Source organism: Phycodurus eques, chromosome 18 (genome assembly GCF_024500275.1).
Source record: "Phycodurus eques isolate BA_2022a chromosome 18, UOR_Pequ_1.1, whole genome shotgun sequence".
Lineage (NCBI taxonomy): Eukaryota > Metazoa > Chordata > Actinopteri > Syngnathiformes > Syngnathidae > Phycodurus > Phycodurus eques.
In genome coordinates this window covers 11,308,798-11,333,982 of record NC_084542.1, presented here as the reverse complement: position 1 = coordinate 11,333,982, position 25,185 = coordinate 11,308,798, and the positions used below count along the sequence as shown (strand labels likewise).

At 40.8% G+C, this 25,185-nt stretch overlaps 1 protein-coding gene across 3 annotated transcripts in view; it reads left to right on the top strand.

Annotated features, from left to right (window-relative positions):
- Positions 1–25,185, top strand: part of fut8b (fucosyltransferase 8b (alpha (1,6) fucosyltransferase)) — a 114,033-nt gene that overhangs the window by 10,866 nt on the left and 77,982 nt on the right. The window contains exon 1 of one of the 3 annotated variants that reach the window (XM_061704896.1): positions 10,788–11,219. The exons of the other annotated variants lie outside the window; for them this stretch is intronic. The gene's annotated coding sequence lies outside the window, so the exon portion shown is untranslated. Of the gene's footprint in view, positions 1–10,787; positions 11,220–25,185 lie in introns of those variants that run through there. 3 annotated transcript variants of the gene reach the window in all.

Genomic DNA, 25,185 nt, shown 5'->3' with positions numbered 1-25,185 from the left:
GTATGTGCTCTGCGATTGGCTGGCAACGAGTTCAGGGTGGACCCCGCCTCCTGCCCGATGATAGCTGGGATAGGCTCCAGCACGCCCGCGACCCCAGTGAGGAGAAGCGGCTCAAAAAATGGATGGATGGATGGACAATCAGACGGCGAGCACACTGAATGTGGGGCAGACTCTGCCTTTGTACCCGGCAGTCACAAACATTCACAGAACAGTGCAGAACTTCATGAATGTCATTTGACAGCAGTGTGGTTATGTAATGCACAAAAAGTCAAATGGAACGCCATCAGGTTTTACTCTCTGGTCATTTAAAATGTATTCATGTGCAGCTTATGAATAATAACAAGTGATTTGCATCCATCCTCCTCCTAGCATTAACATTTAATTTAATTTCAATAATAAATGGGACATTAGTAGTGTAGTGATTCACATAGATGACTTTTATGCAACTGACGTGGTATTACTTCCCACTAAATGCCCATTCACAATGACCCTGTTATTGACTGGCAACCAGTCCTCAGTTAGTGGAGATAGGCTCCAGTCCAGTTGTTACCCTGAAAAGGATAATCATTGCAGACAAGAGATGGATTGGATCTTCTTGATAAAATCCCCACAATTCAAATAATGCTGACACTGATCCAAACTAAGATTGTCCTGCCTTGGCAGAGGTATGTGTACTCTTGACTGCCACGCTTGTTAATATTTCACTGCACAAAGCGGTGCTGATTTAATTGTGCACATTGTAGGATTCTTACAATTTGACAAAGCAAAAAACAAATACCGGTAGTACTCAATCAGTGCCACAACAGGGATTACAATTTAAGATCGATGCGTTGGAGCAGAAATCATGCATGAGGGCCATTTGTTGTTGTAACAATAGCACTTAGTGCATTGTAGGTAGTTTCATATCAAACACACAACGGTTGTTCTTCCTTCATATTGTCTTTTAGATACAGCCGGATATTGAGTTTGCCTCATAGAACATCCACTTGTCAGGACCTTCTCAGGGTTTGTTCAAAAGTAGTTTAGGAAAATATTGGAAATCATTGCAGAGTCAAATGAAAACAGGAAGCTTTTAAGAGATTTGGCTCCAATATAACATAATAGAAATAAATAAATAAATCAAATAAAAATATACTTCAAAGAGTTCATTTTGCAACACATTCCAGCGCACACGTATAGTCAGATGCAAATTAGTTTTACCGGCATGTGAGATGTAATTGACTTGATTGTTTGCTACAACTTCCAAGCCTTAAATGGCATCAGCATTATTGCAAGATAATGTGCAGTTGCAAGACATTCGATTCAATTCAGATTTGATTACCTTGATAGATTTGACTTGAAGCACCGTCCCCTTCGGATAATTGTGCAAATGTCTCCCACTGGACATGGCAATGTTTCTTGTTGCTTCATGATATTTCTCGGTACTAGGTGTTCTGTTTACCCTGACAAGTATCTCTCCCTAATCGCTTTACTATTGATTGAGCAATAAAATAGATTTATAGCACTAATAAAGCAAGCTTTGCTCTAAGATATTGCATTTTGTAATACAGAAATATCAATATCGATCTTGAGCCTGTGGGGCAAGTTCGGATTTGTAATGTCTACATACATTGTGAGTAGTTACATGTGTTTCTGTCATAGCAAGTCATTTGTTGCCTCAATGGGACCACACTGTTTCCATCAAGAAGTAGCAAATAGATTTTTTTCCCCACTTCCAAGTCACTTTTAAAATTGTAGAGCTAAATGATTTGGTGTTACAGATGCAACCACAGTATTTCTGGTCGTGTAGAGATGTTTGTGTGATTTTAGTTGAATTTCGTTTTTTAAAGTTCAATGGCCTGGTACTCTTTTTTTTTTTGTTTTTGTTTGTTTGTTCTAAAAAAAAAAATACCACTAGTCCCTGCTGGGAACACAACAAAGGATCCTCTCATATTCCAAGTGTCTTTCTCCCAGCCATTCCTTGATCGCCCTTCCCCGGCCCGCTGTCTTTTTGTTTTTTTTCTCTGCAGGGGTCATGGGTTAGAAAAATGTGGGTTGGTACTCTGCAGCTGGGGAAGATTTTGAAACCAAAAGGCACTTGTTCATAGCTCACCCCTTGTCTGTCAACGTTTACTCTACCATATCATGGTGTTTCCTTTGCACATCTGACTACCGCAGTAGTTTTGTACGTGACCTTTAGTCCCTATTCTGTATCTGTATGAGTGGCAGCTTTGGCATTTACCTATGGCAAACTCTTTGGCAAACCAACAGGGGACCGTTTGTGTCAGGTGTAGCTGTCATGTAGCCTCATGGGTTTCTCATCACATGGTGTCACCTTCTCCCTCTTTTTTTTATTTTTTTTATTGTTCTTATCCTGGACATATTTTCATAACCAAGCAGCTTTAAACAATCCCACTAGTAAAAGGGATTCCAGATAGTACCATTAAAATCTCACAGTGCTAGCAAACTTAATATAAAGATAATAATAATTATTTATTATTTTAAGTTGATTTAAAAAAAAAAGCTGATCCTAGATTGAAGTTAAATTTCTTCAGCAAGCCTCCTCCAACTGCGTTTCATGTGAATATTTTTTCCGGTGATGGTCTTCTGACCGCAGCTATCAGAACTGTGGCCACTGCTAATGCTAACGCAGGTTAAACTCCACAAGAAGAGTGGAGTGAAGAAAGAAATCAGCATTATGGGAGGATTTCAGCTACCCAGTTGGGAACAGAAATATAAATCGTGTAGTCAACGAGACCCTGACTATTTGCCGTAAAAACACAAAAACACCTACCTAAGTCACGTTGAACACTTTAATCCACTTTTTAAGACATCATCCTGACATTAATTTGAGTGGGGCACAGAAAAAAAATACAAACAGTCTACTCTGACAATGTATTTATTAAATTATCTCATTCACTGCCATGGATGTTTATATTCATCAGCCAACCGTTTACTGCCACCAACGTGTATATACGTCAACTATGTCTTTCAAAGGGAAGGTGTGGAGGAGGGTCTCGCCCAGCTTGTCTGTGAAATTCAGGTTTGTAACCCACCGTAGTGACTAAGAGATTCCTGTAAATGATGGTGTTGCATCGCTTTGCATTCGAGATTAGTGCAGCTTTTGAGCAGAAGATAAAGATTTCACCCAACTATTAATGAATCTGGTTTCTCCGTTAGCTATTTGACCTGCCAAACACCTATTCTGTTCAGCATTTAGCAGCTTCTTTCAACCAATCAGAAAAGACCCCATGTGGTTTTTGTTTTACCATGTGAATAGTAATCAAACAACAAACACGTGTCAGACCAGAGAAAGCAACATATAGGTAGGTTTAGATAATTATAACATCCAGTGTGAGAGCCCCTAACAGATGAGATGCCACTCCAAAGCCTATTATCTTATTAGAGATCTGGGATAGATCAGTAGAAAAATGGTGGGGGAGAGCTCACACACCAGAAAACCATACCGACATGATGCTAATAGCCTGAACCGATGGAATACAGTTTGTTCATGATGAAGCCTGGAGTATCTTGAGACCAGACTGTCCATGCATTTTCGAAATAGTCATGATGACTACCTCGAGAAACTGAATAAAAGCTTACTTTTCTGGATTTTTACCTTGTGACATTAGCAAGGAGTAGAAATTTGACACATCAACTCAAATAGAAGCTTTTTATGCAGGGATGATGCCCCCACACTTTGATTAATGGAGTAAATTGAGGATTATCGCTGGCTAATCTCCTGTTATGGTTGTCCTCCAACACTTGATGTTTTATAATAAAGACAAATTTGAACAGAGCAACTATTTGAACTGCTATCCTTGTTAAGTATACTGGCCAGTGTCTCAGTAGTGCGGGAAGCCAGGTTTCCTTTTTAAAGGACAGAAGCCACTCTGGTTTGTTTACACCAACAGCACTGGAGTGTGGATTGACAGGATGGAGTGTATCAAAATACAACTTCTTGTATTTAGGGGTGTGGTGCCCTTTAGCAAGTCATCCAACTGCCCTCCGTTATGTGGTTTTATTGTGATGTCATGTATGCATGTAAATAAATAAAGAGCAGGGTTATAATCTTTAAAAAAAGAAAAATGTTCATTTGCTCTGCAAACGCAAAGATTTATGAAATAAATCAACTTCAACGCCATACCTAATTATCAAGGTTACAAAATGCACAGCATAATCCAGTGTTATTAAGAGCTGTAATTGTTCCTTGTCATTAATGAAAAGCTACTTAGTCTGTCTTAATTTGAGAGCTAATTGCATGCATATAATTTGTGTATTTATCCTCTGGAGGAGGAAAGTTACAGCAAGATCATGGGTCAGCCACGTGAGTGTCAAGCTCCTCCAAATATCCCTGTCCATGGAGACCCACCGTTCTCAAATATCCAAATCAAATATCAAATATATATCAAACATCCACTCTCCTCTGGCAATGTGCACCCTAATTGAGGCTCTCTTCAGCCATGTTTATCACAGAGGCAATGTTGCACTTGGAGATCATTGTCTCGTGGATTAGCATAACAACAAAGGATAGGCTTTGCTTTAATTCCACTTGACCAAGTTTCTTTTATTAGCTTGTCTGCTGGAAATGTGGATTAGCTGTTTGCACCAACCAGATCCCCCTCCCGTCCTTGCTTTGGTACTTTCTAACAGACAACCTGTATATTCACTACTTTAACACAGCACCTCATGATAGAGTTCATCTGAATGATTTCTAAATCGTGACTGCTGATGTAAGGTAAACAGTGTTGATTTCCCTCTTGTTTCAACGGCTGCCCTCCCGGGGGCTTGTATTGACAGTTGCGGCGACGGAATCACACAAGCAAATTTATGCTAACTTTTGGCAAGTATTTTATACTGCACACTCTTTGGCAAACACTTTTTCTGTGCTTATTGAAAAGCCATTTAGTCCAGAACAGCCAGTTTTGGATATGATGTCACTTTGAAGTCAACCTGTTTGAAGTAAACTGCATGTGTTATTGTGGTGTTCAGTATGCTTGAAAGAAACTAGTTCATACACAGTAGTCAAATGGGGCGTTGTTCACAGAGTGAAATAGGCCAGTGTGACCTGATGCCAAGTTGCAAGGAAAACTATATTTTGCTTCAATCACTATATTTTACTATCATTTCAAAGCACTTCGGGTTAGAGAGTTGGAATTAAGGCATACTTCTTGATTATAAAAACATTTTCTTTGTGTAAAATGTTAGTTTACTGCTAATTACCCGCATGTCATTGGAAATACGTTCTACTGAATTCTTATAAAAAGAGGAGTATAATATAAATAGACAGTTATGGTCAAATTTAAGGGGCTTTTACGCTAGTACTGTTTAATGCCTTTTAATCAAACTATTTAATTGTGGATCTTTGTGCCATTCTGTTTATTCAGGTGTGAGCTCAGTTATTGAAGTCAAGTGTGCACCACATCAACCAATTATTTCCAAGTGCACTCTGGTATGTTTGAGTTTTGGTGAGGCAAATGGGAAAATCAAGTTCACTCACTGTTAACTCACCAAGCATGTCTTCAGTTTAGCATGTATGAGGTTTGCATGGCATCTGAAATACGGCACTGTTTTTTCACCAATGCGAAGGCTAATTTGCTCAAGGCATTCCCTTAGGTCCCCACCAAGCGATGCAGCTTAATACTATCTGAACTGTCCAAGCACCATGCGGGGTTTTTGAACTAGTTTCATGAGTGGCCGACTATAGGCACGTGGTACCTCAAAACATTTCCCGATAAGAACACCAGGAGTTGCAGTTTTTTGGGTGGAGCGAGTTTGTTATGCGTGCAAGGATCAGTCACTTGGTGTGCAGGTGTGAGACGCTGCCTACATTCTTTTCGCGATTGTCCAGTTCAATCACCTTCGGCCGCGTCGCTCTGTGTGCGGCGGGAGTACTGTAGCCAGCTGGACTGCCCATTGGCCATTGTTAGATAACTAAATGTGCTGCATTGGTTCTTTGTAGATGTGACAGTATTCGGTATGACACGGATTTGGAGAACTTGCCTTATTTTGTGGGCATGTTACGAGTGTAACTGGAGAGGACAAAGCAGAAGAACAAAGGCATAGAAGGGAGTGGTGGCGGCCACTGACCTTTTAAATTCTTCAGATTAAGAGTAATAAAAATAGGTCTTGGCACCACTTCCTTAATATGTGTGGTAATTTTAAGACAACCCCAGAAGACGTGCCAGTGATATGTGAGCGGGCACCTTGAATGTATGCCAGTTTGTGTGCGTGTGCGTGTGTGTGTGTGTGAGTGTGAGAGAGAGCGAGAGAGAGAATCTACACATCAACAATCTCCATGACTGAATCCTGTGGTGAAGCATTGTGGGTTTCCCTAACAAACAAGTGGTGAGGCGTGCAAAAGGAATGTTAGGCTCTCTAACAGCGACGACCACACTACTGACAGAGCTCCTTTCAGAGATTAACAGTCACAAATCGTATCACACACACGCACACGCACACACACAAACACACACACACACACACACACACACCCACAATTGTCAGTTCCATAGCTGATTTGTTCTGTGGCCATGCATGGTGGTTTCCTAATTTCGCTTGCGACTGATATTAACTAAGTATACTTTTTTTTTTTATGCCAGCCTTTCTTCTTGGCTCGTTTGCTTTGTTTAAGGTTACTGGTCTTACCACAGCCAGCAGTGTTTAATTCATTTAAACTTACATTGTCGCCACTTGGCATGACTGCGGAAACGGCACGTACAGTATAGCCAGAAGCTCGGGGTAACATTTTCTTTGAGTTGGAGAGACTGTGGTGGCCCTTTGCGGTAATTCAGCGAGCCACATTTTAATCCCATTATGAGACAGAAACCATGCAACAACTAACAACATGGTGAGCTTGTTTTCTCCAGTGCTTTGGGGCATGTGGGCGAGCGGTGGGGAGGGCAGTGGGTTGTTTCAGGCGGGCTGCTGGAGCAGGTGACATCTGTGACCCAACACAACAGTGGACACATGCTCCTTCCTCAAAGGCTTCTGGCACCCCGTCTGCCTCATGCCTACACACACACACTACAAAAATATGCATTTGAAATATATCACCTGAACCAATTTTTACGGAAAAGCGATTTCGTATTTATCAATAATGGAAATGTTAATGCACTTTTTAAATTGTAACTGAACTTGAACTCCATCCACTAAAACCTCCACTATGCTACGGGCAGTATTATTCTCCGTAACCTGGCATGGAAACAGGGATGCAGTTATTTAAAAAGTAATAATGGGTGGATTGATTGATTGATTGATTAGACGAAATGTTGCAATAATTTTGGTTTCTGGCATTTCAAAAATGTTTACATGAGTGGAAAAGGCCTAATCATGGTTACGCACAGCCGTGCCATTGCAATTCGTCTCAGATTAGATAAATTACATTGCACGTGCTAAAAAATAATCACTCTGCTAATACTCCTTCTGTAACCAGTCAATTGATCGATCGGCTTGCATATGTTTGCATCAGCAAACAAGTTTGCACCTGTTTTTGCACGCGCAGACTTTTAGTCTTAGTGTATATGCAATGTGCAATTCACATAGTTTTTAATTTTGGGGGTGGGGGACTCCCTGACAGAAGTACACATACAGTATACAGTTATTTGTTTGGGCAACAAATTAGACATGAGGGTTCGACTCAGTGTCAGTATCTAAACTAATATCTGTACTACGATCTTAAATCTTTAATAGCTATCGCGAAGATGTTTCAGGTGACAAATGTTTAAGACCTGGCAAAGGTCTGTGCTCTCTCTGTGTTCTTGTTTTATGTTTAATCGATAGAGCCTTTGGTTATTTTGGCATTAATTTATAAATACAATTACTGTAGCCTCAAGAAAATATGAAAAGACTGCATAAAAATCGACCGCCTTTGCTGGTGATTTTTCATTGCTTTTGGTGTAGGGGAATGTTGATTATAGAGTACTAGGTTGTTGTTTTCATTGTTAAAATGCCTCTTCCTGTTCTGAAATGATTTGTTCTGCTTTCTGAAGCCTTGACGTTATCATATTTTGAATACTGACACTCCCAAACCGTAACCATGATGTTTGCAATAATTCACAGTCCCCAGCTGCCTTGTATATAAACTCAATGCTTCGTAGATAACCCGTCGACAGAAAACGCAACCCCTTTTATTAGCAGCAAAGCCCGTCGTCAATTTGTCGCCCTGTGTCTTGTGGCTGTGAGTAAACACTACACTGGAAAATAGGTCCTAATAAAGTCTCCTTTACTAATAATAGCTTTGTGGTTATACAAAGGAATACAAAGCATGCAGGTTTCAATAATAAAATAAAAAGTTGTTAGACCAGTGTGTTTTGGACAGGATTTTTGTGCTCTCTGTTAGCATTAGCCACCTTTACTGAGGGTGATAAAAAGTATGATGCATCAACTCATTAAATGCTGAAAAACTTCAATTAATGTTACATGGAGGCCCATTATAAGACGTGCGCGGCGCACTCTTATGTTGAGATGGACCTTTTTAAGATTGAACATGGATATCAAATCTTGCATAGGTAAAGAATTTTAGCGGTGCGAAAATTCTGTTTCAAAAAGAGGTTAGCCATCACAATTTGCACATATAGACACTCGTCAGTCTCCTCGGCAACACGCACACACCTTCAATAGCTGTAAGTGCCTCCCCTTTTGGTGCGAGGTATAGTTGTGCAGCTCCAGAGGTCTGGTAATTCAGTGAAGGCTCTGCTGACTTACTTACTGTTGCTGACAGAGTGTGGGTCTCGTGTCAGCTACGCTTGGCTGCATCAGTGTAATGCTGCTGGCCGGCACATATTGAAGGAGCACATATAGAAGGTTAGGGGAGGGCTAATCTTGTAAAACTGAGGTTTTGAGCGAGTTTATTTGTGCGCTGACTTTCCTGTGCTGACCAGACCGTCAGAGGGAGCAAACCCAGACTTTCTCTCTGCGACCAGGTTAATTAAAGGCAAGTGGTGTGGGGGGGATATCTTAATTATGACTATGAAAATATGCCACATTTTGATTTACATTTTGATAAAGAAATTCACTATTTTTTAGGATTTATCATTGAGTGGTGAGACGGACCAAACTGTGAAATGCCACGTTTTTTCCCCCCCTCTCATAAAAAGACATTAAGTTTTCATGATTCACAGCACCAAGGTGAACATTTGGCGCCTGCAGTATTTTTTTCTTTTGTTTTTGTCACCGCATCACAAGACCATATAACAACACTTTTAATAGTGTGACAAGAATAAGCTGGCTTTGTGACACTTTGCGTTGGATTTACGATTTTACATGATGCTGCTTTCGCTATCCACCTACACAACCCACAGTCTAAACGTGAGCTAGCTTGATCAGGGAAGACAGCCAAAACAGTGACGTTACGATCGATTCAATGCCCTGAAAATGAAACGACCTGGATGAATAAGAATATTCACAGGACCCTGATAGCATATTTCGATCCACACCATACCTTGGTCAATGAAACTGAACTAGACCCCTTGGTGGAAACGAGGCCTTACACTTTATCATTATCTTTGCAGAAACACACACACGTGTACAACCCACATGCTTACACATTGGCCTGAGCTCTGGCTTGCAGGAGGTGGCCGTCTGTTCTCACTGTTAGGTTCTTCTCTCCCACAGGCCGTCCAGATGGACCTGATCTGAGCACTGCACCTTTTGTCAGAGCCACAGCAGCTATTTTCCTTTCCTATTGTTTTTGGGTTCATTGCCTTCCAAAATACATCAAAATTTTGTATTTTGCTTTTAGACAGTTGGCAGTAGAAACTTCCAGGAGGGATCTAACCAGAGCCAATGCTTGGTGAAAAAAAAAAAAAAAAAACTCCAGGAAAAGAAATATTGTACAGATACTGTACATACAGAACTCATCGTACGAACGTATGAAAACATTTTACCGTTCTATGGATTTGACCTTTTTGGCTGTTCCGTCCTCAAAAGATGGACTCCGCCTACATGCTTTTCTGAATTATTTCTTATTTGTTTGTAAGTACCACAAAACCAATACCAAGAAGAAACCATTCATTTCCTGGATTGGTTGCCAACCAATCACGGGGAACATATCATCAAACAAACTTTTACACTCACATTCACACAGTCTTTTGTAGCGGACATGCACGCCGCAACTTTGAGGCATCACAGAGACTCGCGATCACCTGAGAACTCCCACTCCTCTACGCTGCTCTGCTGTGAGACGGCGACTAGGACAGGACCTGGTGCACGTCAAGTGGACCTTAACCTAATTAGCAGCTTCCCGTCAAATCTTGATGGGAAGCTGTCTTCAAAAGACTCCTTCCCAGACCAAATGGTTGGGGAAGACTATGTGGTTAATATCCACCGATGCCCGTGAGGCTCCACCCACTGGCGTTGAGAGGAACTCCAAACGCCAATACTTGTGGACGTTGTCTGATGTTCGTTAACAGAAGATAAAATGTCCGTTTTTTATATCTTGCAAACTCTGTAGAAATATTCCAAATGTATGCCTAGGTGTCTGTGTCCCCATTCTCACTTTGACAGGTCCTCTACATGATTTTGAAAGCTGTTCATGGTTTGAAATCAAACAGTACGAAATGTTGTATTGAACAATAAGCAACCCATCTGCCACGACCAAAGTTTAAACAATGATCCTATGTGTGAGAGTACAAAGTTGGGAGTGTTTTAGATTAATATTATCCATTCCATTACTCAAATTTGTAGACAAGATTCAGGCTGATGGGTGTGGTCTTCGCCAAGTCGGCACTACCTCTTCCTACGCCCCGCCCCTGGGGTATTTAACTCTAAACTCGCATCTTTCTCAGGAAGTTGAGTTCAGGCTAGTCTTGTTTTTCCTCTCCTCGTACCTTGCGGGCAGCTCGCCAGCCGGGCTGGCAGCCGGCCACCCCTCCCCCGTTCCTCCTTTTGTGCGGGCACACGGCTTGGTAAACGCAAGCCGGGATCGAACGGACATGGCTTCCCAGCCTTAACGTGGGCCTCCGCTAAGCGATCAGAGCCGCTGCTACGAAGTTACCGGGTCCGCTCCTAGCCAAGCGGGATTGCTCTGAAGTTGCCAGCGAGCCATGAAAGAGGCAGGAAGAGAGACGTCCGGTTTTCCCAAGAAGGCGTGACGACCAGCCATTTTTATTCCCCCGCCTCTCTTGTTCCCTTTGTTTTTATTTTTCTAGATCTTTTTCGTCTGCAACCATATCTGTCGCCTTGCTTCCGGAGCCGCTTCCAAAAGAAGGCCACCCTCAAAGACCAGCTTATCTGCATTCGTGAGTCGACACTGCAATCCTTACTATGATGTACAACATCAGTGCTTAATAATTGTGGGGAAATTACTAGCTTCATACGAACTCCCAACTTTGCCCTCTCACTCTCTGACTCAACGCATTAAACGCTCACGCGCTCATTTAGTTTAGCCCAGCGACCACACACATGATGTCCTCTTTTCCATTTTGGTACGCCTCATTTTCTTTCTTTCGTTTACCCTTTGTGTTATTTTCTTTTTGTAGTTTGTAGTTGTAGTTGGGTGGTTCATTAAATATACCAGAAAATTCCACTCTTGGTCGTATTTTGTGTGTGTTCTGAATTTAAGTAAACCTCTGTAACCTAGGACTCACAATGTCGTAGAGTGTAGCAACCTCCAGATTCTGCGACTGATTTAAAAAGGTTTGTTGTCATTTCGCCTAAAGTTAAACTTGAAAAATTTGACGTGGTGCCCTTTGACACATTAGTTTGATTTTAACAATCAAATCGAATTTTACGATAAACCGGAATTAACGCAAACGTTGCGCCTGGCGTATTACTTTATCCTAAATTAATTACAATTCTTATGTCATACATTATCGCTACACTTTAATTAACCTAACATTTATATTTTTTGGGATGTGGGAGGACCTGAAGAACATGCAAACTCTGCACATGAAGGCCTCCGATTTGAACTTTGAACCTCATACCTGTTATTCAGATGTTCTAAACGCGAACACACCATGATGTCCTAGGAGATATGCGACGGTCTGACTGGAGAGTTAACTAATATAATAACTGACATGAGAATTTCAAGCACTCTCAATAAGCCTTCTGTGCATTTTTGTTGTGCTTTGTGCAGTTGTTTGTTTGTGCCAGACCTGGGCTACCAAATTCCGTTATGCATTCTGGAAAATCTAGCAAAAATAAAAAAATGACTGCACATTTTGTTTAAAGATAGATGTAATTAGGTTTAGCCTTACCCCTAACGTGATTATTCATATTCATCTGTCAGCTGCATCTTCTTTTTTTTTTTTGGCATGTAGCACTTATCACTGTTTTATTTTGATCACATTTAGATTGTGTGTTTGTGACAGTACTGTACTTGGGATCTCCACATGGGCCAAAATGGCATCTCTCTCTTCAGTTGTGATGATGATAGGTTTAGAGATAAGAGTTACATTTAAACTCTGCGTGGCAGGAGTGTGGGCCAAGGGGCAGAGCTCGGAGCAAAGTTTAGGTTACAATGTCTGCTAGAATTCCAATTTAAAATAAGGGTTTCCTTGCAGAGGAACATTTAAGGTCAAAACCTCAGATTTTTGTCACATTTTTCAATGGTTTGCCCTTAAGGAAACAATATGGAGTAAATGCAACCAATCAGTTAAGAGTCATCATAAAAAGTGGTCATCATGAAACTTACGTTTTAAAGTTAATAAGTTGGAAGTGAAGGTAGTTTATTAAACTTTTCTTTTTTTCTTTTGTTTGTTTTATTTTAAGCAAATCACTTCACATGACATGAATCGGAAGCGCCACTGAAAATACACAAAAAACAAGGATCATTCAATTATTCAGTGCAACTTTGCTCTGATGTTCCGTGTTGGCTGCTTCACAGTAATAATAAAACAAGTCCAATTCACTTGAGGTGCTCCGTTGCAGGAAGCGCACGCATCTACACTCGCGTGTCAGTTTTATTTTTTTTTTATTCTTCACAGCACCTTTTGCTGTAAGTGTTACGGTGAGTCTGGGAATGTCTTATTTATCCTCGACTGGGCCACTTCAAGTCACAAGATCAACCTTTTCACTTGTTTTGATCATGAATTCATAGCTCCTCTAGAAATTCACCATCTGCCCTCTGGCTATTGCTACTATAGGCTTCAGCTGCATTTACATTCACTGTCTGTGCTCGGTAACCCCCCGCCCCCTCTTTTCATAAACTCTTCAGACAGTTTTTTCAGTATTCTCTGTTAACACACCCCCAACCAGCCGAAAGTGTATTGTTCAATATTGTACGATACAATCCCCTGATAATGATCATTTTCCCACTTCTTCTTAGTCCCCTTCCTCTCAATATTCACGATGTACCAACCCCCTTTTTCCCTTGAGTTGTGTCTCTTCCCGCCTGCCGCCGTCCAGCCTGCAGGCTTTAATCATCCCCGTTTCCGCTTGCCTTGTCACATTTGGCCCCCGTGCATGTCTGTCCGGGCCTCGTCACACAAGCGCGGCGCTCGCTTGGCTGACGTCTCGCCGCACCGCTGAGGGCTTCTGATGTCCGTGACACATGCGCTGACCTCTCCCCTCGCTTCTCCAAGCTCTGACATCATCAAAGTGGGACGCGTTCCTGCCCTGAGGGCTTTTAGTGGTTAAATGTGATAGGAACCACATTTGCAGAAGAGCAAGGCGAAATAAATTAAAAAAAATTTAAAGTCTTATTTTTGCCTCATGTCATACCATTTTATTCCTGGCCTCTTTCTACGCAAGGAATTTTCAACCAAACAATGTAATTTTGTGTAACTAAAGTCCACAAGCTTAATGTTCAACGCCATTGACAGGCTAATGGAAATTAACCTCCCGCTGTTGTCGGGAAGAGAGACCACATCAGCACTATTTTTATCAGAGGCAAATCACGCCAAGATCACATAATATGTGGACAGACATATGCTCACAGGTGCACCCACCCCATAACAACGTTGATGTATACTAATGGAAGCTCAAGGTTTTCCTTGGTGGAAAATGGAGTCACAGTCTTCTTCTGTTAGTGTAAAACAATGCCATAGGTGAAATTGTACCTGTGAGAGTGTGAGGCTTTGACAACCGCATGCAAATTGAGTCAAAGCACCCAGAGGCTCATTAAATAAAACATTGAGGTTAAGGACAAGAGTCTGTTTTATTCATAACGATCATAACGGGAAGTCTTGTCTCATACGGAGTGGAAGGACTTCATGTAGGCTGGTGTTATGGACGCTGCTGGGGGAAATAATTCTGTTTAGTCATTAGCACGATGAAGACGGAAGACTTCCCTGGAACAGATTTTCAAAATACAGTGCAGCCTCTAAGGCCGACCTTGATCGATTTTGAGACGCTGGTCGATCTCCAGTTTGTTTGCTTTGAAACGAAACACGTTTTTTGTTTTGGAAATAATGGGAGTAGGAATAATCCATCCATTCATTTTGTAGTCATTAGTGTCGCCGGTAAGCTTGAGCCTATCCCAGCTGACTTTGGGCGAGAGATGGGGTACATCCTGGACTGGTTGCCGGCCATTAATAGGGCATTGGAATAGTCCTTCCATAATAAAAAAAACTTTCTGATCTATTTTTCTTTATATATTTCAATATCTGCTTCGGTTGCTGCCCTGGCTAAGTGGAAGAAAATGGATGGATGATTTCAATGTTAGTCATACATGTAGAAAAATAAGTTAACCACTGTTAAATACTTAGATGTAAAAACAAAAACATACTCAGTCCCATAAATCATCTGTGATTCTTATCACAGAAATGTAAGTTCATTATATTATTCTAGCGTAAAACGAACTCTTGAAAGTCTAACTTGGTGTCTACAGTACCGGTCAGAATTTGGGCACACTTTTTTTTTTTTTTTTTTTAATGATGGTTCTTCTTGTGCAGTAAGTGTTGCATACAAGCCACAAATTGTCAAAAAAGAAGATACAAAAAGTAACGTTAATGTAGTGGGGGATGCTGTGGTCTTAGGTTAAAACTATGAAGATTTGGTTGTATTCAGAGTTGGATTTTTGCCAAATGTTTTAGTCAAAATCGGAATTGTACGACATTAAGAGGCTCCACTGTACACAGAGCATGCAAAGGCCTATAGTATAATGGTTAGAATTCTGTAGCTTTTTACTCACACAAAAATATGGTGAATGATCTCTTCATGATGGCGCTTTCCCTTTCCAAGCATTGAACTCCTCACATCTTTGAATGTATTGGTTGGATTGTTGTAATAAAGTAATAAATAAAGTAAAATGTAAGAAAACTCTTCAGCAGTGATTTTTTTTGCATGGGGTGGCAAGAGGGGTATACAGTATGTTTTGTTTCTGATGTTCTATGATTTAGTCTCACCTCAATCCAGTCTTTCCCCCCTTTGTTCCCATCACCTTCTGATGATCTCGATTTGCACAACCACATGACACAAACAGTTTAACAATCGCAAATCAAAGCAACAGGGCAATAATTACCCCTCCCAGCATATGACAGGATACGAGGAAAGTCAATGTTTCCCTTTTAATCCAATTAAACCGCAACAAAGCTATAAAAAACTCTTTAACTGGAGCCACTGTTTCAAATACATTTAAAGTTTAGGTTAATGAGGCCTGATTTACTACAAATCCAAATAGCAGACTCCAGGCGCTAAATTGTGCGTTCACCTGAAAAAATTGCACGTGCTGTTGGTGGCTGTGTTGCGTGAAAATCTACAAAGTGTGGAATCTTTTACCAAGATCGCAAATTGCGTTGTGTGTTCCCTCACTCTAATCGATTGCATGCGCTATTGGCAACAAGTGTAAAGGTTCTGGAGACCGCCCTACTTGAGAGGGTTTTGCGCTTTAGGTAGCTCTGATGGTTTTCACCATGGAACATTTGAGAGATCACCTCAAGAGTAAAATGAAGTTTGAACTGATGTGCAGGAGACCCCCGCTATTTGCGGGGGATAGGGACCGGGCCCAACCGCGAATAACAAACATCTGCGAATAATTGACGTCCATTATAATTGCATTGAAAAGTTTTGTTTTTGTTTTCATGAACCCCCCCCCCCCAAAATATACCTTGAATAAGCGGGCATAAATCACCAATTAGTGCTTTCCACAAAAACAGGATTGGTTAAAAATAAATAAATAAATACATAAAAACTTGAAAAGAAATTGAGGGGAAAAAGATCACAACGAGGTGAATCCGTGGGTGCTAAACTGCGACTACGCTGAGGTCCACTGTCATTGGAAGAGTTGGTCAATTAGACAAACAAACATCTAACTAAGTTACATAAAAGAAATCCCTCCTATAATTTTGGGCAAGCTCGCACCCGCACAAAGCCTATGTTTTGTTGAATTGAACTCATTTCGAGTGCATCAGCGTGGCAAATGGATGCATACATTGCATCTATAACTTGGGAGAGGCAAGCAATATATTTACAGTGTGCTGAAATAAGCCAGATGCAAGAAAATGTAGAGTTGAAAGAGTTTTGTAATACTGTGTCATGACTCCTTCTTGTGACTGGCTCTGAGACACCCCTCAAATAATTCCATTTGTTCCTGCCTTTTAGACGCAGTATTTAATCGAGATAAAGTCATCAGCACAATTGCTTGAGCAATCAAATATGTGCCCTTTTTTTGTACGCATAGATTCTTTGTGAATCAGGCCCTTAGTTTTCCATTTTCCCTTGTAGTCGCCTTGGGATTTCTCTTATACATACAGGAATTAATTTATTCGTATGATAGATTTGCTAAACAACCAATGAGAACGTGTTTTAATACATTTGTTTGTAACAATTTTCTCCATTAGCCCTCAGAATCATTGGGGGGGGGGGGACTACAAACCACACCATTCCTGCTTCCTTTGTTTTGATAAAACGGTCAAAACTGATCCCAGTTAATTTGTTTTAATAAACCAAGTGCCCACTCACTGATGCACGGCGTGCATCAGTGAGTGTTATTTTATATATTTTATAGCACGTCTTCATGAGTTTGCGTGTGAGCTGGAGCCTATCCCATCTGCCTTTGGGCGAGAGACGGAGTACACCCTGGGCAGGTCACCAGCCAATGGCAGGGCTTGTTTAAAACTGTGCAGCCAATTTAGTGATTAGCTTTTTAGATATGCTGATTTCATTCAAAATACAATGCTTTCCAGTCTTTGTAAGCTGAAAAGTGAAAGTAGAGGATGTAGTTTTATCACCCTAGGAAAAATGATGATGTCTTAGTCATACAGGTATTTTAACCATTTAAAGTCATTAAATGTACAACATAGTGTGATTTCAGGTAAAAGATAGATGTACATAATCTTTTCTGTTTTAAAGTCTTCTTCTCCTTTGAAAAAGGTTAATTTGACATACCAGTGTTTTTCATCAGACAGCAATATATATAACCAAAGGGTCCCAATTACAGTCTGCGGTTTCTGTTTTATGTCTGAGGGAGTATGGAGTTTCTCCTAATTATTGTTAAAATGTCACACTCTGATCCAGTTTCTCTTTGGTCGTTTGATGTGAAGGTGAGCAGAGCCTTTTTGAGATGGAGGTGAGCAGGGAGGTGAGCAGGTTGGACCGGTGAGAGGCCGAGATTAGATCCTCCCCCGATGTCGTTGATCTCTAGCCGACAGAACGCACTGCTGAAAGAGAAATGGCAAAGGGAGCCCATTAGAATGGGGCCACACTGATCCATCCATCCAGATTGACGGGTGAGAGGACTGAGACCGTGGCGGGCAGGCGGTGTTCATTATTGTCTAGGCCGTGGCTGGAGAGTCCAATCAAGGGGCTGCGCACGCACAAGCACCCTCCAACGCGCGAGATCTCCACGCACACAGAGCTCGTCGAGCAAGGAAGCAGGCTGGCCGAGCGTGGGCACTGATGGCTTCACTGCCTCAATTGATGGGTACTTGGAGGACCGTGAAAAGGTAGCGCGATGGAGGAACTGGAAAGAGAGGGAGCGGTGGGCTGGCGGTATCAATGACTACCTACTTTTGTTCAATATGCCAAGTCTTCACATTAACCCACATGGTGCCCCATCCGTTTCCAGTGAAAGTTTGAATCCTAAATATTGCATAAGCTGTCACCGAGATCCTAATAAAAGCTGGCAGGTGCTGAAGTATGGTGTAAAAAGCAGTATTCCATCAGGTTGAATGCTTCGGTAATTATTAAGTAATACAGTCAAACCCCCACAGATGAGCACAATCTGTTCAGTGATGGAAGTTGACTTCCAAGTTGTTCACCCGTCACTTTTTTTTTTACCCATAACATAAAATGTAAGCTGAATGACTTTCTTCCGACTGTCTGGACAGAAAACTGTGTGATCATAAAACATTGATAACAGTTAAAACATTTGTAACTCTTGATACAATGTAAAAAAAGAACTACTATATAATGAAACTAAAATGAAGTAACTACTAGTGGCATTTTAAGTTTTGCTGAACCACATACATTTTATTTCTTGTGACGTAGACTACACACATTTCTGTCTTGGCTACTCAGTACACTTTGTCGAATTCAAGAATAAGTTGACAATAATAATAAGGCATTTATAACATAACCGTACCCCTGCGCACCCATTGCCTCGTTGGTCGTACTTCATCAAAGACAATTTTGTATTATTAACAATGTTTAACTCTCTGCATAGATTCTCATGTTTAACTAATTTTTGCATTTGTGTGACAGTTAAGAATGTCACCTGAAACATTGCACAGCTCAGTTAATAAGGTTTTGATTTTTGTGTCATCTTGACACTGGAAAGGATATTATTTCCTCTGGGAAAAGTCATAGGTCGACCATCGTATTAATGTAACTAAAATACTTCTATCCATCCATTTATCTGTAGCACTTATTTAATCCTTATATCCTTATTAGAGCTGTGAGTGACCTGGAACATGTCCCATCTGACTATTGCCCGGAGGCGGGGTATACCGTGGACCGGCCGCCAGCCAATCACAGAGCACAAATAGACATACAACATTCACACTCCCAATTCAAACATGTCCAATTTTGAGTCTTCAATTAACCTAACAGGCTTGTTTTTTGGGATGTGGGAGAAGGCGCCGGGGAGAACGTGCAAACGCCACACAGGAAGAAGACGAGATTCAAACCTCAAACGTCCGAGCTGTGAGGCCTCCACGTTGCCCGTTAAATACTTAAAAAAATACAAATACTATTCCCTATCCCTCAATGAATTGGAATGATAACATAATGCTTTTAATGGCACCATGCAGCGTTACAGCACAGTCTAGTTATGAACCTCGTCCTGTATAGTGCTTTGTAAAATTTCCTCCTAACATCTCATGAGACCCTGTTGCAAATTACACTGGAACGGTCATGTCGACAAGTCTGATCGTCCACGGAGAGCATTTATCTGTTTTAAAAATAGATCCCGCACCAGTCAAATAGTTGCCATCCCTCTTATTGAATATTTAAAAAAAAAAAAAAAAAGATTTTCTGTCATCTAATCGCAAAGCTGCCATCAACGCCCTCCTTCAAGTCTTCTCGGCTCGACACTCTCATGCAGACGCTTTGCTTTTAGCGCTGATTTTACACATGGATTATGCTTCTCTCTGCTTGGAGTGTCTGCATGTGATCTCATGACACAGTGACAAATCATGTCGCTTTTGTCACATGATGCATGTACGTTTGGCGCATGTGTGTTTTGGGGGCGCCAAGTGGCTAGTAGCTGGACGTGTCAAAGGCAAAAAGAAGGCCTCTCAGCTTCTTAGTGCAGAGGAATGAAATCAGAGCAGGTTCTGCTCCATCCATCAGGAGCGCTGTAATGAATTCCAGGAGGCTGAGCATGGTAACAAGTTCATTATTCCAGCTTGGTTTAGGAGTAATTACCATTTTGCATCCAAAGCTATTCCGGACTGGGTCGCGCTTGTCAAATTAAGTCAACTGTGAATGCAGATAAATATTTGCATAAGGTGCACAAGTTGGGCCTCGGTGACAGATATTGGTGTAGCTGTGTTTGTCTTGGAATGGTTCTGAGAGATCACTGAAGGACCTGGTTTGAACTTTTGCTTTCCAGTTTACAAATGATCCCAAGAGACATAATGACGCTCAGTTATGATTAAAAATTGCATCAATAATTAGGGGAAAGTACGCTCTGTCTTTTTGTCTTTATCCAGGCTCATGTTGCAAATGTAACCGGAGGAAGCAAACTCTCACATGCGTCCTTCACTAAGGTCCAATCAGTTGAGTTGATTCACAACGTGGCATTTAGAAAGTCAGATTGATTCTGGAAAATGTCAGTGATTTGACTGCTTTTTCCTCATCACACTTTGTATCATTGACAGCGAGTTAAATGCGAAAATATCATCTGACATCACATCAAGAGATTTGCCAAAACAAAACACTTAGTCATAGTTCGAGCTTGCTTACCTTTTTAGATTATTACTGCACCAAAGAACTCGAGTGTATTAAGTTGAAATACACTCCAATTATTCTCCATAATCATCACTACTAGTTATTCCCGTGCAGTGTGGTATTGCTTCTGCTTTGCATGAAGGCACATTACTGTCATAACCATGATAAATAGCGCCCCTGCAACTTTTAACACATACTGTAGCTAATATGTAACAGTGAAGAGACATACTGTTAAAACAAGTTTAAAAAAAAAAAAAAATCCTTCAAAGGTTTCTGCAGTTTCTAATCGGCATGAAAATGGATTCTCAAATAAATGAGTGGTATTGCCAAATGTGCCGAGACACATTCGGCTGCCTTCAGAATTAATTTGTACTGCAGATGAAACATTACCCCAATGTCATCTGCGCATTGTGCGTACCCATCTCACAGTTATTTAGCACCATTGATCTTGCCCAATAAATAGACATTGTGGACATCTACATATGGTTCTGCCTGGACATTTGGTCAGCCGTTGGAGGGTGATACAGTTTTGCAACTTTGGCTTGGGGATGGAAAGGTAGTCGGATAAAATGGTCAGAAAGTAAGTTGACTTACATTGTAAACAGTTTTCTGTATTCACTGTCTTTCACTTCGTAGCAGTTTTTGTAATAATAATAAGTCATTTGCATAGGCTATCCATTCATGAGTTCTTTTAGACTAAACGCCACAAAATAAGGCAAAAAAAGCCAACGAAAAGCCAAACATGCATTTCGCGTTATCTGCTTATGGAACCGAGGGCTCATGATTTACACTTGACGTCACCCTGCCACGTACATGACTAAGTTTGAATTCCAAATTGTACGACCTCAGTGGCTTTCGATTTCCGAGGTGCCACGCAAAAAGGTCACCATTATAATGAGTGTGACGAATCTCACTTTAAAGCTTTAGATGTGGATTTTCCACCCGTCATTATGGCTGTTGATTAAACGATCCACTCAGTGCTTGAAAAGGTTACCTTGGTGTTGTTTGAATGCAATCAGTCTTTTCCTTTCATGACTCATGAGCTCGATCTAATGGTTGCCATGTTATGTATACAATGTTGACATTATGACCTTTATTAATTTGATGTTTACAAATAGGGATGAAATGAATATTAAAACCAGAGGTGGGAAGTAATGCAGTACTTGTACTTCGTTACTGTACTTAAGTAGGTTTTTCAAGTATCTGTACTTTACTTGAGTATTTATTTTTGCGGCAACTTTTTACTTTTAGTCTTTACTGTTTAAACACAAATATCTGTACTTTCTACTCCTTACATTTTAAAAATGAGCTTGTTACTTTTAAAACCTTCTAAAGTTAACAACGAGGCGACATAAAAAGCAGAACGCCGAAAAAACCCGAAACCAGAAGTATGCGAGTGGAGCACATTGTTCAGACTACTTTGAGCCGCTTGCCTACAGCGACGCTAAGCTAGTGGGGACAAAGTGTTGGCGTATTCCTTGTAGCTAAGCTAGTGTGGGCAAAGTGTCGGTGCATTCCATGTTTGTGGACGGCACAGTCAGAAACCAAAATAACAAGGATGCCCGCACATTATAGTGCATATGGTTGCACACACTTCGTACAATCACATCAACGGAACTGTGATCTGTGAATAACCTTTCATAGGTAAGAATATTTTTTGGCTCTTCTTTTTCAAAAGCGCTGCAATGCTTCGGGTGAACCACATTAGTATTTTAGAAAGCGAGCTTGTTGAAGTCTAGCTCGCTGGCAGTAAATTTTGTCACGTTTGAGCCTTAACATATAATATTTCCAGCCCTTTTATTTGCCCACAGCCAAAGCCAAACTGTACAAATCCCAACTTGAAAATAGGCATAATTTGCTCTTTTTCGTCTAGTTTCTGAGGCCCCCTCCCCCTCATAGGCTCTGTAGGCTACCTACTGTAGTTGATCCTGACAGTAGCATATATATACATATAATCTCAAAGATTAAGCCAGTCTCAGTACAAACAGACCTGTACGGTGAACCGGTCCACCGTTAATAACTTTGGCAATTCTAGAGCTACTATATAACACGCTTCATAAAAAAAGAACCTGCCCTCACTTTTTTTTTTCAAAACAGCCCAAAGTATAGAGAAGTAAGCAATGGGATGATAATGTGTCATTTCAGTTGTCCTATTTTAGAACTGAAATGTCTTGTATGCAGTTGGATATTAAAATGTCAATAATGGCAAGCTGTCACTCAAATATTATATCTGAGTGAAAACGTATGCCGTGTTTAAGGAAAGAATGTGTTTTCAAACAATATTTGTTGTCATTTAAAAGGTATTTTCATCTCAATTGCAAGACGTAATGGAATTATCTAGTATTGGTATTTGGTATCGGCAAGTACTCTAATGTAATCGCTTGTAATCTGTCTTTAAAAAATGTTTTCAAAACAGACAAAAGAGTGGACTAAGTGTCAAGGTGCCCCATGCTGAAGTTTGTTTTGGCAAATTGGCCCACATGCAAAAACTAAGTTTTTTTAAAGTTTTTTTTATTTTATTTTTTTTATTAATTATGTGGCCAACTGGAGCCAGAGCACCATTTATTTTTCAAGGCTTCATACAGTGAGTTTGTAAATTGATAAGATCAATATAGGGTGGTTTGATTGTCACATTTACTCAACACAAGGGGACATATTCCCCCAAGCACTTTGGTCCATGTGGGCCCTCTAATTGTTTTTATTCCTTCATTTTATTTGGCTCATTTTCACATGAACCTGCCTTTCTCTGCCTTTGGCAGCCAGTGCAGTCCTTGACATTGATGTAAGATTTTCTAAACACGACTCCCCATTTGCCTCCTCAGATTGGGACTTGGGATATTTGTAATCTTGGGGCACCAGTTAATGGTATTTGCAAAGTTAAATCAGTTTAGTGCATGTTTTCCATAATGGCTTTGACTACGTGGCATTGCCAGCGGCTCTGTCTTGAATGGTGGAAGGATGGCTCTAATTTGGGCTAATGGGTGAGTCAGCCGTCATCATCATGTGTCCCTCGGAGGACTGCAGTGCGCGTACCCACGCGCACACACACACACATTTGGGTGGGGGGGAGGCGGCCTACTCAGTAACAGGTACCAAAAATGTAGACGAAGAGGTTAATCGCTGGCTAACCTCATCAAATCATTTGTCATCAGATTAGATTAAAGTGTTTAACCTTGCTTTTGGCGAGTGTCTGCTCGAGATAGATGCGGCTGCCAGAGGCGTACAACTGTCAAAAAGCTGTGAAGTGGTTATGCACGATAAACGACTGCAGCTTTATGTTCCAATCGACGCTTCTGTTTGAAAGTAAAAGGTGTGCGCATAACTTTGCAATGTGAGGTGGGTGCATCGGAATGCATTTGACTGTGGTGGGTGAGTTGTTAAAATGTGAGCAGAGGTGGGGATTAAACATCGGAAATCGGATCGCTAGCGGAGCGCCGTCTGACAGCGGCCAGGCAGGAGTGCTGCAGTGGCTAGTTTACATTCCACAGTCGGCTAAGCTTCACCAACCTCTGCTCCGCTTAGACATGCACACATTAATACATCCCCTCACGCTGGTATGCAGTACATGCTATATGCCGACACCCTGCATTCAATCATTATTTATTGTTTTTCTCTGTAGAATCATCAGCAAAAGTTGATTGGCCATCGTCAATCTAACTTGACAAGGTAGCGCGTCACATACCCAATCCATTACTTTCATTTGTAAAGACTCCCAAATCTATTTTTGAGCAGCGTCAAACGATGTAGGCCGATATTTTGTCATTCTTCAGACTGCAAACTAGATGGACTAAATGAATAGCCAGGAAGTGTGTTCTTTAGAGTTCTTGATAATCGAATAATCGACTGAACTACATGGTTTTACACTGAAAGTTATAAGCCAACAAACTTGCATTTAGCTATTTATTGTATTTGTTACAGCAATCGGTTCGTTTAGATGCATTAAGTGCAAACCACCATGAGTGGTTGTTTCAACTGCAAGAACCCACCAAGAGTTATTCCCTGTTGGTTTGATAAAAAGCTTTTCAAGCCTCTCGTAATGGAAGGTGATGTAAACTTATCATGCCTTTCAAACACCCGGACAACTGTGGTCTATGTAACTATTTTAGTTGCATATGCTCAACAATGATGCAACTATAATTGTTAATACTTGTCGATAATAGTAATAAAATAACCATTTGCGCCACATGTCCTCACTCACCGTGTTTCATTTCAATAGGAAGGGAGGTAGAGGCCCAGGGTATTGGCAGTGGAACAGTCCCAGGAGAGAAACCAACCAGTGGTAAGGGGGTACCTGATGGCTACGGTGAATCATCTGTACACTGTCAGAACTGAGCCAGGCAGCTCCTTCGAACCAAGAGATGTTGCTTTTGTCTGTATATTCATTCATTCATAAAATACTTTATTGGGAACAATTTTTAGTATAATCCCAATATATTTTAACAGCGACACCTGTTACATTCTACAAACTATCCACCTCTCTTGAAAGTAGTCAATAAAAAACACATCACAATCATCATGAAAGACTTTATTGCAATGTCACTTTGCCATACTAATTAGTTTGTGATTAGTGTCCCAAATAAATTACAACAATGGGTCCAATAGAGGCTACCAATCCAGAGGCAGTGATATTGACTGACTAAATTCAGTGTCAACAGCAAATACGGACAAAATGTCATCGCTACAGTTTAGAAAACTGAAAATCAATTAAACCAGTGATCAAACAGTGGGCTAAGTATTTAATGCGTAACATATCCACAACTCTGCCCTTTGTTGACAATATTAATAATATTGTTGACTGCCTATAACATTGCTTAGACTCAGCTCCTGTGGAACCTTGGGAAATGTATATAGCTATGGTTTTGGGATAGATTTGTGTTGTTGTTTTTTTAATCCATTGTAACTGCATAGGCAGTACTAGTGACTAGTGTTCTCCAT